This window comes from Myxine glutinosa, chromosome 11, assembly GCF_964187855.1.
Source record: "Myxine glutinosa chromosome 11, kmMyxGlut1.1, whole genome shotgun sequence".
Taxonomy (NCBI): Eukaryota; Metazoa; Chordata; class Myxini; order Myxiniformes; family Myxinidae; genus Myxine; species Myxine glutinosa.
The window spans coordinates 89,859,570-89,877,131 of NC_136271.1; the positions used below are offsets into that span (position 1 = coordinate 89,859,570).

The following is a 17,562-nucleotide window of genomic DNA, read 5'->3' on the forward strand; positions in this document are numbered from 1 at the left end:
ACTGTGTGAATTATATAAATTATTACCAACTCACGGTCTGAGGTACCAGCGATTCAAGAGATATCCATTTAAAAAAAAAAAAAATTCGTTTAATTAACGATATCTGCCAAACCACGTGCCCTATCGCAAATTCCAAAAGGACATTTTAGTAGACTGACATGCTGAACAGATTTGTGAAGTTTCCCCTCGATTGGACCAAAAATGAGGGAAGGGCTTGGTTTTAAAGGTTCATGCTTAAAAACGACATAACTGAAACCATCAGTAATTTATTATATTTTCCGGTTCACGATCGATGTGTATATATATATATGTTGCTCGGCTTGGCTCCAGCCCTCCGGAAAGCGCACGGTGTCGCGCTGTTGACGTTCGCGAGACGAGGCTGAGGACGTGCAGCGCGGCTTGAGGAGAACTCGAGAATAAACAAGAGATATCCATTTTTTACAATATTTTCGTTTGATGAACGATATCTGCCAAACCACGTGCCCTATCGCAAATTCCAAAAGGACATTTTAGTGCTGAACAGATCTGTGAAGTTTCCCCTCGATTGGATCAAAAATGAGGGAGGAGCTCGGTTTTAAAGGTTCATGCTTAAAAACGTCATAACTCTGAAACCATGTGACGCATGACGTCATGCTCGCTGACTTTTTTGTTCATCGTGGGTATGCGATTCTGCCTGCAAAGATTGGCCTCGATCTGTTCAGCCGTTGCTGAGAAAAAGGGGTTTTCGTGATTTCACGAAAAACAATATGGCGACCGAACCACGTGACCTGTGACGTCATAATTACCATTAAAATATTCTACAGACCGAGTCCCTCCTACGGTGAAAATTTTTATCTCAATCGGTCCTATTATTGCAGAGAAATTGGTTTTTAAAGGAAATTAAAACTTAAAATGGCACTGAGTTAAGGATAATCAGAATTATCAAAGTTCAAAGTGCCATAACTTTGTCAACCAGCGTTACGCCTAGGTCCCCTGTCGGTGAAGTGATGTGAGTTGACAAAGTTTAAGATGCAGAAAACATGCTATGATATGATATTTCGCTCACAAGGTTCAGACATACATGGAGGTGGCTATATTGGATTTTGACGTGGCCACCCAATTTTCAATAGCGTTCTTCCTTGTGCCTAGATACACCCAAACACCAGATTAGAAGTTGGTGCTTTGCTTATTTTTCAAGATATTACGCTCACAAGGTTCAGACATATATATGGTGGCGGCCATCTTGGATTTCGACGTGGCGACCCAATTTACAAAAGCCTTCTTCCTTATGCCGAGATACACCCACACACCAGATTAGAAGTTGGTACTTCGCTTATTTTTCAAGATATTCTGCTCACAAGGTTCAGACATACATGGCGGTGGCCATCTTGGATTTTGACGTGGCGACCCAATTTTAAACAGAGTTCTTGCTTGTGCCTAGATACACCCAAACACCAGATTAGAAGTTGGTGCTTTGCTTATTTTTCAAGATATTACGCTCACAAGGTTCAGACATATATATGGTGGCGGCCATCTTGGATTTTGACGTGGCGACCCAATTTACAAAAGCCTTCTTCCTTATGCCGAGATACACCCACACACCAAATTAGAAGTTGGTACTTCGCTTATTTTTCAAGATATTCATCTCACAATGTTCAGACATACATGGCGGTGGCCATCTTGGATTTTGACGTGGCGACCCAATTTTAAACAGAGTTCTTGCTTGTGCCTAGATACACCCACACACCAGATTAGACGTTGGTACTTCGCTTATTGTTCGAGATATTTCGCTCACAAGTTTCAGACATATATATGGTGGCGGCCATCTTGGATTTTGACGTGGCGACCCAATTTTCAACAGCGTTCTTCCTTTTGCCGAGATATACACACACACACCAAATTAGAAGTTGGTACTTCGCTTATTTTTCAAGATATTCATCTCACAAGGTTCAGACATACATGGCGGCGGCCATCTTGGATTTTGACGTGGCGACCCAATTTTCAATAGCCTTCTTCCTTATGCCTAGATACACCCACACACCAGATTAGAAGTTGGTACTTCGCTTATTTTTCAAGATATGCAGGTTACAAGGTTCAGACATACATGGCATCAGACATACATGGCGGCGGCCATCTTGGATTTTGGCGTGGCGACCCAATTTTAAACAGCGTTCTTGCTTGTGCCTAGATACACCCACACACCAGATTAGAAGTTGGTACTTCGCTTATTTTTCAAGATATTTCACTCACAAGGTTCAGACATATATATTGTGGCAGCCATCTTGGATTTTGACGTGGCGACCCAATTTTCAATAGCGTTCTTCCTTATGCCGAGATACACCCACACACCAAATTAGACGTTGGTACTTCGCTTATTTTTCGAGATATTTCGCTCACAAGTTTCAGACATATATACGGTGGCGGCCATCTTGGATTTTGACGTGGCGACCCAATTTTCAATAGCGTGCGTCCTTATGCCGAGATACACCCACACACCAAATTAGAAGTTGGTACTTCGCTTATTTTTCAAGATATTCATCTCACAATGTTCAGATATACATGGCGGCGGCCATCTTGGATTTTGACGTGGCGACCCAATTTTCAATAGCGTTCTTCCTTATGCCTAGATACACCCACACACCAGATTAGAAGTTGGTACTTCGCTTATTTTTCAAGATATGCAGGTTACAAGGTTCAGACATACATGGCATCAGACATACATGGCGGCGGCCATCTTGGATTTTGACGTGGGTTGCACCCACACACCAAATTCGAATGCGGTCCTTCGCTTACGCACGCACGCACGCACGCCACACGCACGCACGGACGGACGGACGGACACACGGACGGAGGGGAAAGCCATAGTCCCCCTTTCGCTCCGCTGAGCGACGGGGGACAAAAATGATCGAAACGTCGTGAAGTTCGAACTTGACCTGTAACTTATCATGAGGAAACCATGTGCCAAGTTTGAAATTATTAGCGTTAAGCGTTTAGAAAAAAAGTCCGGAAAACTGTTCTTTGCGTGACGGACTGACGGACTGACGGACTGACAGACGGAGGGACGGCGTGCAAACCTATAGTCCCCTACGGTGTACACCGGTAGGGGACTAATAAAGAAGATATAAACACACCAGACAATAGGCCGAGGCTTCAGACTCTGGCACGTGCACGAGTCCCACCATTAATGTCAGGCTTATATACTAGTACATAAATAAACTGCATAGCTACAGTGCAGATGATTGGGAAATAATTTAAAGATGGCTGAGATTTAATTCACTAACCTTCTGACAGGTAGTAAATTATCTTAATCAGTTCAGTACAAATCAATATAAAGCACCAAAAAATTACATTTTTTTTTTTTTTTTTTTTTTTTTTTTTTTTTTTTTTTTTTTTTTTTTTTTTTTTTTTTTTTTGTATACAATATCGAGGCTCGTGAAAGAGCGAACATTAATCACACAGAAAGACAAACCGACACATAAAACATATAACATAGGGAGCGGTAGACAAGATGGGGAGAGAGGGGGAAGGACACAAACACAACATTTGAGAGCAGGGACCGAGAGACATGGAGACATCGAGAGATCTGAGAGAGGGCGAGGGCTTTGGGGGGAGGGGGGGGGGCGTGGGAAGGGGGCAGTGGGAGAGGTATAAAACATATGGACACTGCCAGGACTTCCAGGAAAGAAGTTGGAATTTCAAACAAGGTGGATCTGGGGTGAATTAGCGGGGGTAGAAAAGATCAAGGTTTTGGATGGGGGAAGATAAGAGATGGTGGTGAACAGCTGTTTTAAAGACCTGGAGGGAGGAGTGGGATTGAAGGGAGTGAGGGAGTTTGTTCCAGAGGCGGGAGAAAAGAGGAATGAAAGAGTGAAGGTGAGCGGAGAGCCGAGATTTCGGCAGTTTAACCATCAGAGGGTTGCTGGCAGATCTTGTGCGACCTGTAGGAATATTTGGGGGACAGAGCACAGAGAGAGCTGGGGGTGCAAGGCCGGAGAGGAGTCGGTAGAAGACAGAAAGACCACCTACCTGCCTGCGGTGAGTGAGTGAAAGGCCCTCAGAGATAGCTTCATCGCGGGAGATTCCAATAATTCTGAAAGCTTTGGTTTCAACAGCGTGAAGCCGAGCTAGGTGTGAGGCAGGAGCACCGGCCCATAGGGGAGAACAGTATTCCATTGAGCTGCGGATGAAAGCCTTGTATGTGGTGAGGAGCTCAGGTGTGCCGAGGAAGGACTTCGCACGACGGAGGATGCCCAGTCGGCGACTGGCTTTGGAGGCCAGCTTGGAAATGTGGTTTTCCCAAGAAAGATCATGGCAGATAGTGAGACCCAAAATCTTGAGCGACAGAACTTCTTGGAGAGGATTGTTGAGAAAGTAGATGGGAGGGTTGTCCAGTCGATCTTTTCGGAGAGACATAGTAAGAGTGTGAGATTTGTCAGGATTGAAAGACATGTTCCACTTGTTTGACCAGTCTGTGATTTTGTCCAGGTCTTCAGAGAGTGAGGAGGCAGCAGACTGCCGATCTGAGGGAAGAGGAATGGAGCGGCAGAGAGTGGAGTCATCAGCAAAGAGATAGAGAGGATTTTCGAGAGAGTCAGAGAGATCATTGATGAAGACCAGAAAAAGCACGGGGCCCAGAACACTGCCTTGGGGAACTCCAGCCTGAACAGGAAGAGGAGATGAGAGAAACCCATTCAGGGCCACACGTTGACGACGACTAGAGAGGAAGTCCGCCAGCCATGCGTGGAGATTTCCATGGATACCAAAGGAGGAGAGTTTGGTGAGCAGAGCGGGGTGCCAGACCGTGTCGAAGGCACGTGATATGTCGAGGGAGACAGCTCTAATTTCCTGTTTGGCATTGAGGACCTCCATCCATTGTTGAGACAGCAGAAGCAGCATGTCCAGAGTAGAGTGACCTGGTCTGAAACCAAATTGATGATCAGAGATCAAGCCATTGGAGAAGAGGAAAGATTTCATATCAGAAGCAATGATGGATTCCATGACTTTGCTGATAATTGGGAGAAGGCTGATTGGTCTGTAGTTGCTAGGATCTGTTTTTGCACCTTTTTTGTGCAAAGCGGTGATGTTGGCTGATTTCCAAGCAGATGGCAGTTGACCTTGAGCAAAAGAGAGGGTGAAGAGAACAGAGAGAGGGTGAGATAGAGCAGCAGAGCAGGATTTTAGGACCCGTGGGCTGATGCCGTCGGGTCCAGTTGCAGAATCAGAGTCGAGGGTTGACAGAAACTTTTCCACCTTGTCAGGAGGAAAGGACACGGAGTCCAGGAGCAGCAGGGTACGACTGGGTATGGTGGGTACAGAGAGGGATGGGTTTGGGACACAAGATTTAGAGGCAAACACAGAGTTGAGGCATTCAGCTTTTTCACGTGCGGAGTCAGCTGTGTAGCCGTTTGAGGTAAGGGAGGGGATGGAGGGGGAACAAACACCAGAAACGGATTTGACCAGACGCCACCAGGATTTGGAAGAGGGAGACAGATAAGAGAGTTCGGTCTTGAGAACGGAGAGATATTGTTTCCTGGCTCTCCTGAGGGTGGACACACACTTGTTTCGGGCTTTGTGAAAGGAAATGAGATTTCCTTCCGTTGGATTTGCTTTCCAGGAGACGAAGGCAAGTTGTTTCTGGGCAACAGCCTCACCACAAGATTCCGTGTACCATGGACGGGAGGAAGGGTATGACAACTGAAGACGAGATGGGATAAATCTGTGCATGAGAGAGAGCAATTTACTTTGGAAGAATTCCCAGGATGAGTTGATGTCAGAGGTGGTAGAGATGGGAGACCAGTCCAGATGATTGATGGCTGCTTGAAGACCGTGCCAGTTGGCCTGAGTGAAATGCCAGACTCGTCGACGCTGAGCAGGCTCCCTGAGGATGGTCAGAGAGATGTCCACTTTAACAAGGACATGATCAGATGTTCCGATCGGAGCAGAAGAAGAGCAGCAGACATTTTCAGGGAAGTTAGTCATAACCAAGTCCAGAAGAGAAGATGTTCCGTTGACTGAGATCCGGGTCGGGAAATTGACAGATTGTGTCAGTCCCAGTGAGTCGCAGAAGTCCTTTGCTGAGGAGCCATGGCTGGTGAGAGAGGTACCCACACCCAGCCAACTGGCATGATGACAGTTGAAATCACCACATATGAGGAAGAGAGAGTTGGGATGACTAGATAGAAGTTGGTCCATATCATCAGACAGCGAGATGTAGATGGAGTCATCACTGTTTGGTGGACGGTACAACACACATATGAACAAGAGGTGGGAGCGAAGGGGAAGCCGTAGCCAGAGGTATTCCTGGGGGTGAGGTGGAGAGAGTGCAGTGCAGGGCGAGTGAGGAAGAGAGTTTTTGATAAAGATAGCAACCCCGCCTCCAGGACGAGGCTCAGGTCTATCATACCGGAGGAGGGAGTAGCCCGGGAGAGATACTATGGAATCAGAGACATCATAAAGGAGGAAAGTTTCTGTTAAGCAGATCACGTCTGGTTTGACAGAAGCAACCTGTATGGAGAGATCGGTTAAGTTTGAACGAAGGCCCCGGATGTTTGAGGTCCATACCGTTAATGAAGAGGAAGGGGGAGCATCAGATACAGAACAGGGGGGAGGAGGGGTAGGGTAAGATGTGGAAGAGGTGGAAGAGGTAGGGAGAGCTGTTGAAGGTGTGTCAGAGATTTCAGAATAGCTCGGAGAAAGGGAAGGATGGGGCGGACAAAAGGTTTGATGGTGATTGGGTGAGCCACAATGAGGTGTTATTTGAGGAGGGGGAAGAGCGAGGCAGAAGGTTGGGGGAGATGGAGGTGAGAGTTTGAAGGGGGAAGAAGCGGGGAGGACGCTTTGAGGAGGGGGAGTGAGCGGGGGGAAATTGAGAAGCAATGAGGGTGGGGAGATTTGAAGGGGAGGGGTGAGGGGTGAGTTTGGGAGGGAAGGGACAAGGGGAGGGATTTGAAAGGGATGGGATATGGGGGAGATTTGGAGGGGAGGGGTGAGGCAGGATTCTAGGAGGGGAGGGGCGAGGGGGCGTCTTGGCGGGGAGGGGTGAGGGGGTAGTTTAGGAGGGAGGGGGCAAGGGGGGAGATTTGAAAGGGATGGGTGATGGGGAAGATTTGGAGGGGAGGGGTGATGGGGAAGATTTGGAGGGGAGGGGTTATGGGGAAGATTTGGAGGGGAGGGGTGAGATTGGATTTTTGAAAGTGTACGATTTATGGGAAACGAACATTTATTGCAAAATGAGTTTCTTGTGACCTTCGAGTTAAAAATACGTTTAAGGACGCTGGATGGAGGATGGAGTGCAGGAGAGTTTAGGGAATGTAGAACAAAGGCACTATAGGAGATGGATATTTTTTTTGGGATGAATTGATTTGGTGAGCAAGTCGAAAGCAGCCTTTTAAAGAAGAAGAAGAAAAAGGTGTTATAAAATATGACGGAATACATAACTTGAGGGGAAAGTGTAAACATTGAAGGTTAATGAGTGAAAACTATCTGGGGAAATGGGGGAGAAACACGTGGTCGAAGAACGAACGAACGAATAAGAATGAATAAACGAATGAGAACAGAGAAGGAAATGTTTTTTTTTTTTTTTTTTTGAGTTGAGATTTACACAAGGAAGTAGGCTATGGGTGAAAAGCCTGGGAATACAGAGAACGAAAGTTATTGGATCACAAACGACGGACCACTGAGAGAAAAACAAAGCCTCAAGGTTGTACAGTGCACACTGTACAAGGCCTTGCTCACGACACGGCAAACAGACGATCAATTTATGAAAGATAAACACCGAGAAACAACCAAAGTTGCACACAATAACTTCACACACCGAAAGATAAATACAGTTTCGACAAAATACAATTGTGAACAGACTTAACTTCGAAAAACGTGGAGACCGTTTGGAGCTTCGAAAACCCCTGCCGCCGTCTCCAAGATCTCGCGAGATCGAGGACATTAGCCCTGTATTTGTGTTTATATTGAAAAATGAAAATTAAAAGCCATTAGAAATAAATCAGGAATGCAGTAACTACCTTTATTTTCACTCTCAAAAAGAGAATGATCGGAATAATTTCCTCCACACCAAGATTTCTTGGATCACTCAAACACACCAATATTTCTTGGATCACTCAAACACACCAAGATTTATTGGATCACTCAAACACACCAAGATTTATTGGATCACTCAAACACACCAATATTTCTTGGATCACTCAAACATTCCAAGATTTCTGGGATCACTCAAACACACCAAGATTTATTGGATCACTCAAACACACCAATATGTCTTGGATCACTCAAACACACCAAGATTTCTTGGATCACTCAAACACACCAAGAATTCTTGGATCACTCAAACACACCAAGATTTCTTGGATCACTCAAACACACCAAGATTTATTGGATCACTCAACCACACCAATATGTCTTGGATCACTCAAACACACCAATATTTAATGGATCACTCAAACACACCAATATTTATTGGATCACTCAAACACACCAATATGTCTTGGATCACTCAAACACACCAAGATTTATTGGATCACTCAAACATTCCAAGATTTCTTGGATCACTCAAACACATGTTACGTGCTCCTCCCCGACCCCCTGGTCGCAATGTACCTCCGAGTCCCGAGAGGAGCCACGGCAGAAAAATATGTTATTCTGTGTCAGAAATCAATAGTGAAACAACACCAATGATTATCAACAAACAAATATTGTATTAAAAATCACACAAGAATAACGGTACAACAAATAGCAATCAAAAGTACACTCAATATCTCTTATGATGGTACCATCAACTAGCATAGGATAACTCACGGTGTTCCCAGTGAGTGGAAAAACCTTCCCCAATGTCTCTATATTCCCGTCCTCAAGATGAGGTTGACTCGCTCCAGCGATCGCTAGAACAATGTCCAATCGAGACCAGAATCCCGTGCGGATGGCAAGGGCAGTCGCACCGCCGAAGCAGCTCTCAGGCGTAGGCGGTCGAAGCGACGCAAAAAGTCACGTGGTCCAAAACCAAAGGCAAACTCGTGGCGGAATGGGAAATCCCCAAGGCACCCTCCAGATATGAACATTCACTGTTCAGCAGGCAAACCGCAACTTAATCTCCAAACTCAGCGTTGCGCACACACATCCCCGACAGACGACAGGATGGTGAAAAAACTGACGCGTAGCCAAGACCTTTTGATGAACAAAGCGCGAGGGTCAAAATGGCCGACGGCTCTTACTTGAGTCGACACGACCCGGCGATGATTCTTCGGAATCGCAACGCCCAAACCTGACCACGCAGGTTTTTCAATTCCCCAGCGATAACACCTATCGCAGGAACTCCTTCCAAGGAAACTCAAAGTTCACTTGCGACTTTCGTTCGACAACGCTCGCGACTGAGCTGGAAGCTACTCGCTTCTTGTCCGACTTCACTCGCCACGCCCTCACCTTCTTCTTCTTCTTCCTCCTCGTCTTCCGGCTCCCGATCCGACTTCCTGTCTCTTTTTAACATCAACGCTTTTATCCTTTGCAAGCAGTTCATGAACAATAAAACTTTTGAAGACAATAATAGTACATAGAATCAGAAATATTTCAAGTGGATGAAAACCACAACAGCGGAAGTGACGAATCCGTAACACACACCAAGATTTATTGGATCACTCAAACACACCAATATGTCTTGGATCACTCAAACACACCAAGATTTATTGGATCACTCAAACACACCAATAATTCTTGGATCACTCAAACACACCAAGATTTCTTGGATCACTCAAACACACCAAGATTTATTGGATCACTCAAACACACCAAGATGTCTTGGCTCATTCAAACACCCCAGGATTTCTTGGATCACTCAAACACACCAAGATTTCTTGGATCACTCAGACACACCAAGATTTCTTGGATCATTCAAACACACCAAGGTTTATTGGATCACTCAAACACACCAAGATTTCTTGGATCATTCAAACACACCAGGATTTCTTGGATCACTCAAACACACCAAGATGTCTTGGATCATTCAAACACACCAGGATTTCTTGGATCACTCAAACACACCAAGATTTATTGGATCATTCAAACACACCAAGATTTATTGGATCACTCAACCACACCAAGATTTCTTGGATCACTCAAACACACCAAGATTCCTTGGATCATTCAAACATTCCAAGATTTCTTGGATCACTCAAACACACCAAGATGTATTGGATCACACAAACATTCCAAGATTTATTGGTTCACTCAATCCTGGATTTTTCTATTACCTTTAAAATCTTTATTTTTTTTACATTGAACCATACGAGCTGAAGGACCCATCTACGAAGGCCAAGTAAGTACTGTCCTTCTCAAACAGCTCATATAACCATGTTCTCTGAGAGTTGCATTATTTAATTCGTTCCTAATTAAATTATTTGGTTTGCACATATATCTACAAATGAATTCTAGTTTCAGTTTCCCATCCACTTCTGGGCGAGCACACATACCACCATGGGGCACTATTGCGGCTACATGCATATACAATTATTATACATACAGTACAAACATATGTGATAGCTAAATGATAGTAAGATTGTCTTCATATAAGCTTCTTCATGGTCTCAGAGGCTGATATTATTACCTTTGAGCTGTTGCTTATGCATATTCACTTCCGGGTCAGCTCGATCCTGGGAAATCATGATGTTGTCAGAAAATTGTGAGATGTTTTTAATACTTGGAGTGTTAATACGGAGAGTGATATCCAACTTTTGAAAGAAGCCTTTCCCAGGTTCCCAAACCACCTAAAACAATTGGTACGACTTTGGCACTTCCATCCCATAATCTCTCCTATTACATCAGTATTGGGAGCATTCTTTCCTCTTTTCTTTCCACATGTTCATCCTATAGGAATGCAATATTCATGATAGTAATGTTTTGTAGGTTGATTTTGAAGGGTTGTGGATGTGTAAGATGTCATTACCCTATCTGGATTTACAGGACCGTGTCAAATCACAAACTAGAGACTCAAAGGATCTTAATCTTGTCATTTTTGATACTAAGATCGAGATTGTGTTTTCATGACTCCAGTATTCTGGAGAGGTAGTATTGGCCAAAAAGATCTCAATGAAGGCCAAATTCCAAATCCCGGCCATAATGTTATCACAATGAAGGTCAATCATCAGCAAGGTCATGGAATCCATCAGAGCAGTTGATATGAAATTCCTCCTTTCCTCCAACAACCTCATCTCAGATCACCAATTTAGTTTCAGACCAGGTCACTATCTTGGACATGCTGCGTCTACTCACGCAACAATGGATGGAGGCCCTCAATGTCAGACATGAGATCAGCGTTGTCTCTCTGGACTTACCTCGTGCTTTTGAAACAGTCTGACATCCCACTTTGCTCTCCAAATTGTCTGCCCATTCAAGGACAACTCGACACATGGCTTACTGACTTCCTCTGCTCTCGTAGCCAACATGCGTCACTCAGTGGAATCCTTTCATCCCCACTCTCTGTCAAGACTGGTGTGCCCCAAGAGGCAGTGTTCTGGGCCCAATGTTATTCCCGATCTTCATCAATTATCTCTCTGACTCTCTGGGAAATCCTCTTTATCTACAGACTTGGCATTTAATATGGAATATTTTTTTTGTTGGGGTGAACTTGCATTTCAAGATGATTTAGAACCAAAAGTTCATTGGAATTATGTTGAAATTATTCTAGATTTTGTTAATGTGACCTTTAAAAGAAACAAAAAACACATTTGACATTTCAAAGCAAATAAATTGATCCTTGAAAGTGATGTAAACTGATATCGAACTCAATTCACGGACAGTACTGTGTTAAACTTCTGGGCGTTTTCCAGAAGTATCTCTATATTTTGCACATTAGCCAAAAATTTTTTTTAACAAAAACAAAAGTTAAATTACGACTGGGATTACGGACAGTAAAATTACAGTTCAGTACTTCGTGTAACCCCCACGAGCATTCAGGAGAGCACGTACACGTTGAGGCGTGCTGTTCACGAGATTTGCCAAGGTTTGGACAGGAATCGCTTGCCATGCAGTTACAATAGCCTGCTGCAATTCACGCACAGAGGCAGGCTGCTGGTCCAAGTTGTCGATTTGACGCGTTAATTCTGCCCACAAGTTCTCTATCGGATTCATATCCGGGGACATGGCAGGCCACTCCATATGCTCTACACCACGGTCAGCAAGAAAGTGTTGGATCATGCGAGCATGATGAGGCCGTGCATTGTCATCTTGGAAGACAAAGTTTCCTCGAAAGGCTGCACAAACAAATGGAAGCAATGTTTCTTCCAGAATGGCCCTGTGCTTGAACTGGTTCAGGTTTCCATTCAGAACAACCAGGTCAGTTTTGCCCACTGCATGAAAAGCAGCCCAAACGGTCACCCCACCACCTCCAGCTTGGACTCTTGGCACTATACAATCTTCGTTGTAGGCTTCATGCACTTGTCTGCGCACTCGGACGCGGCCATATTGATGATAGACCAGAAATCTAGACTTGTCACTGAAGATCACGTGATTCCAGTGTCCTGGCTGCCATTGACGGTGCTCTCTGGCCGACTGCAATCGGCGCTGGCGGTGTTGTCTGGTCAGACGTGGCTTTCTCAGGGGACGCCTGGCACGATAGCCTGCTTGAACCAGTCGTTGGTTGACTAGCCTTCTGGATACAGGCACTTTGTCAGTTGCTGCCACTCAGCCCTAAGCCGATTAGCTGACTTGGTACGGCCATTGCGGACTAACCGGTGCAGCTGGTGATCATCCCTCCTTGTGGTTCTGCGGGGACGTCCTGACCTCGGTATTGGAGTAGGGACACCCTTCTGAGCATTTCGTTTCAGGATCTTTGACACCTGACCTTGAGTGATGCCATACTGCCGAGCAACAGCACGCTGTTTCATGCCGGAATTTCGTAAAGCCACCACTAAATGACAAACAGCATTGTCCAGTTGACGGACCATCTCCATCGGAAGCGGCAATAACTTTTGTAGACGTGCAGCAGTTGTTTCCCACTAATACAGAACGCAACAACCCTTATATACCCGATTGTGAAGCCAATCGTCAAATGTACCTGTCCGTACATTTTGTCACGCCACCTGTGATATAATCCTGTTATTGACCTCTTGCTGCGACAGACAATCAGTGACATGGTTCTTTTAACAAATAAATCACCAAAGCGTAAAAGAAACTCACCAGATTGATATTCTGAGTTCAGAAAGGAAACCCAAGTCAAGAAAAAATATATATTCCATATTAAATGCCAAGTCTGTATTTGCTGATGACTACACCCTCTGCCATGCACCCTTTTCCCCCTCTTCAGACCTTAAAAAAATCACAAGCTAGTCAAACACTTGGAACAAGTCTTTCAATCCTGATAAAACTCACACTCTCACCATCTCTCTCCAAAAAGACCATTTGGGAAACCCTACAACCTACTTTCTTAATAATCCTCTTGAGAAGGTTCAGTCCTTCAAACTCCTGGGTCTCGCTATAAGCCATGATCTTTCTTGGACAAATCACATTTCAAAGTTGGCCTCCAAAGCCAGCCACAGACAGGGTATCCTCCGTCATACAAAGCCATTCCTTGACACATCTGAACTCCAATCTGCATATAAGGCCTTCATCCGTAGCATGTTGGAATACTTTTCTCTTCTCTGGGATAGCTCCTCTGCCTCACATTTTGTTCAGCTTGATGCCATGGAAACCAAGGCCTTCAAGATTATCGGAATCACCCGTGATGAAGCTGGGTCTATGGATCGGTCGTCTCTCTCTCGGTTGGTTGTCTTTCCGTCTCTGTCTCTCTGTCCTCCTCTCTGGTCTTGCACCCTCTGCTCTTTCCATGTTTTGCCCACCTGCCTCCACCAAGGCTTATCCAGGGCACACACAGTCCAACAACAAACCCTAAGAAGGTTTTGCCACTTATTCTGCAAGGTCCATGGAGTGTATTTGCAGTACTCTGGAACAGATTGTGTGAATGGGTCAAGCAGATGTATTTGTCCTGAGAGTGAGTCGTTATCATAGAACGTCCACTTCTTGGGATATATATTGTTACCCTGTGCTCGCGAAGCAAAAAGCGGGGTTAAGCATTCAGTCTGCCATACGTTTGCCGTGTGTCGTGTGCCGTACGTGTCTGCATTTTAAAAATCCATTTTCTCGGCAACCGTTGGTCCGATTGGCACTAAATGTTACCATAGGAGTGCCTCCGCCTGTATTATCTTTTTTATTCATAATTATGACGTCTTAGGTCATGTGGTACAGACGCCATCTTGGAAAAACGTTACACCTCTATATCTCCCAAACCAGTTAATGGAAAAAATTGAAACATGGCTCATTGTCAAGTATTCACCATGGGTAATAAGATATGTTGATAGTGATGTCATCAGTGTCTTAATTATGACGTCATAGTTCGACAGGTACAATGCTTGATCTGATCAGTATGAATAAAACAAAAATTCCTGTGCAACTGTTAAACCGATGGACACGAAATTTTCAGAATATGTACGGCTCCTCCTGTATAATTTTTTAATGATAATTATAACGTCATAGGTCTCGTGGTACAGACGCCATCTTGGAAAAAATCGAAAAAAGTTGCACCTCTGTATCTCCGAAACCGCTCCATGGAAAAAATTGAAACATGGCTCATTGTCAAGTACTCCCCTTGGGGAATAAGATATGTAAATGATGTCATCTGTGCATTCGTTATGAAGTCAAAATTCTACAAGTGCAACACGTATCCGATCATTGTGAATTTTTTTTTCTCAGCAACTGTTGGTCTGAGGGGCACGAAATTTTCACCATAGGAGTGCCTCCTCATGTGGAATATTTTAATTATAATCATGACGTCATAGGTCATGTGGTGCAGGCACCATCTCGGAAAAACTTCACGCCTCTATATCTCAGAAACCACTCCATGGAAAAAAATTGGGACCTGGCTCATTGTCAACTACTCCCCATGAAGAATATATGTTAATGATGATGTCATTGGTGCCTTCGTTATGACGTCATAATTCGACAAATACAACACTTATCCATCCGATCATTAGGAAAAAAAATTCAGCAACCGTTGGTCTGATGGACACGAAATTTTCACCATAGGAACGCCTCCTCCTTTACAATATTTTAATACGCAATCAACACGCAACCCCATTGGCAGGGAAAACACCATTTGCGGGGAAATCCCCATTTGCGGGGAGAACCCCCTTAACAGGGAAAACCCCCTTGGGGAGGGGGTGGCGGGAATTAATGTGCTACAACCTTCATCGTGTGACCCTCAGTTCGCCTGTCAAGTTTGGTTGAGATTGGATAATAAGTAACGACTGAATGTATCACGGTCAAAATCATCAGCCAGACAGACAGACAACAAGTTGTGTATTTTAGTTTGATTATTAACAGTTCTTCTGCTCATGTTGAAGAGCTTTGCAAGATGGCTGATGGAATACCCTGCTTGAAGGTGTCCAATGATTTGATGCCTCTCATTTTCTGATAGACATGGCATTGTAATGGATCTTTAAAGATTGTAATCAATGTGCTTTTTAGCTGATTCAGTGCTGGTATCTCAGAAATAATTTCAAATTTGATCAGAATGCCTCCTGTACCCCTAAAACTTAAAGGTGCACGAGTTGCACGTGCTGAACAATTATTTATGAGGCAATTCAGTTACATGGATATTGGATTCAGGTGTTCTGTACATCCCTCGTGCCAAAAGGCACTTTGAATGAACCCTGGAACATTCCTTCAACAATTACATTCCCAATTCCACATGTTTGGTTTTTAGCTCACCTGGAACGAAGTTCAGGTGAGCTTATGCGATGGCGCGTTGTCCGGCCGTCAATCCGTAAACACTTGAAACTTCTTCTCCGAAACCGCTGATGGGATTGCGATCAAAATTTGGCACAAATGATATTTTTGTGTTGTGACTAAAGTTTGTTTACGACATTAAATAAATCGTGGTCTAAGGGGGTTTACGGGGGTCAAAGTGGGTCCAGGTTTGACCACCCAAAATAGGTATTTGCTTTTTCCTCTGAAACCACACACTATTTCGATGAAACATACTCACAACCTTCACCACCCGTGATGTACCAAAGTTTGTTCACGACATTTAAAAAAAAAAGCTCCTTTAGGGGTCTACGGAGGGGTTGCCCGCCAAAATAGGTATTTGCTTTCTTCTCAGAAACTACACATGCAATTTCGATAAAACTTGAAAACAACCTCAATCACCCATGATGTAGCAATGCTTGTTCAAGGCATTAGAAAAATTGGGGTCTTAGGAGGTATATGGGGTTGGGGGAGGGGGGTTGCCCCCCCAAAATAGGTATTTTTTGTTTGTTTGTTTAAAGTCTTATGATTATGTTAGTATGATTCTACATGCTGCTCTGTCTTCTAGCAACCAATGAAATTGGTTTAAAATACCTTTAGTCAGTGTATTATACTGTTTATTCTACCAGGTGAGCGCCAGGTGCATTGACCCTATGTTTTATGATTGTACACGCTCTTATCCTCTCGGTATCTCTCTGTGCCCGCTTGTATTTTATTTAGATCCAATCTTGCAGATCATACATTTGCTGTAAATATTGCGGCCTATTAGACCCATTGCATTATCCTGTCATTTGTCACCAGGGATCAAGTTGTTCTTGGTCCACTTTTGTTTTCTCTTTATCTTCCTTTACTTGGACCAATCTTACAGAATTTCAACTTCAAATTTCAATGCGATGCAGGTAGATATAGATACAACAGAAAACTACATAGAGTGATTGCGATGATCATTTGATATTTGTGACCATATTCTGTGAAATCATCGCGAGAAACCAAGATGGGGTGCAGAACAACCGACACACAAATGCTTCTTTTAACAAGAAAAACACCTTTGGATACAAGTTAACCCCCACCTGGAACAAATCCCAAAATCTGGGCTTACTGCCCACCTCCACTCTTTTGTTACTCTTATCCCCAGTTTGTGGAACCACCTTCCTGAGGTTATTCAATCCCACTCTTCCCTCCAGACCTCCACGTTAGCAGTACATCGCCACCTCATTTCATTCTCTATCCCAACGAGCAATCACATCTTCACCCATTATAACCTCCCACCCTCCACCACCAAGTACAATCCTCTCACCCTCTCACTCAATCCCTTGCTACCTCACTCGATTCCTCTATCCCTCTCACTCGATTCCTCTATCCCTCTCACTTGATCCCTCTCTCCCTCTCACTCGATCCCTCTCACTCGATCCCTCTCTCCCACTCACGCTCTCACTCGATCCCTCTCTCCCTCTCACTCGATCGCTCTCTCCCTCTCACTCGATCCCTCTCACTCGATCCCTCTCTCCCTCTCACTCGATCCCTCTCTCCCTCTCACTCGATCCCTCTCTCCCTCTCACTCGATCCCTCTCTCCCTCTCACTCGATCCCTCTCTCCCTCTCACTCGATCCCTCTCTCCCTCTCACTCGATCCCTCTCTCCCTCTCACTCGATCGCTCTCTCCCTCTCGCTCGATCCCTCTCTCCCTCTCACTCGATCCCTCTCTCCCTCTCACTCGATCCCTCTCTCCTTCTCACTTGATCCCTCTCTTCCTCTCACTCAATCCGTCTCTTTCTTCTCTTCCAGTTCA

The 17,562-nt window shown here is 44.6% G+C and overlaps 1 protein-coding gene across 2 annotated transcripts in view; it reads right to left on the bottom strand.

Moving 5' to 3' along the window:
• The window catches only part of LOC137437107 (synapsin-3), a 179,179-nt gene that overhangs the window by 88,080 nt on the left and 73,537 nt on the right, over positions 1 to 17,562 (bottom strand). The window lies entirely within an intron of this gene.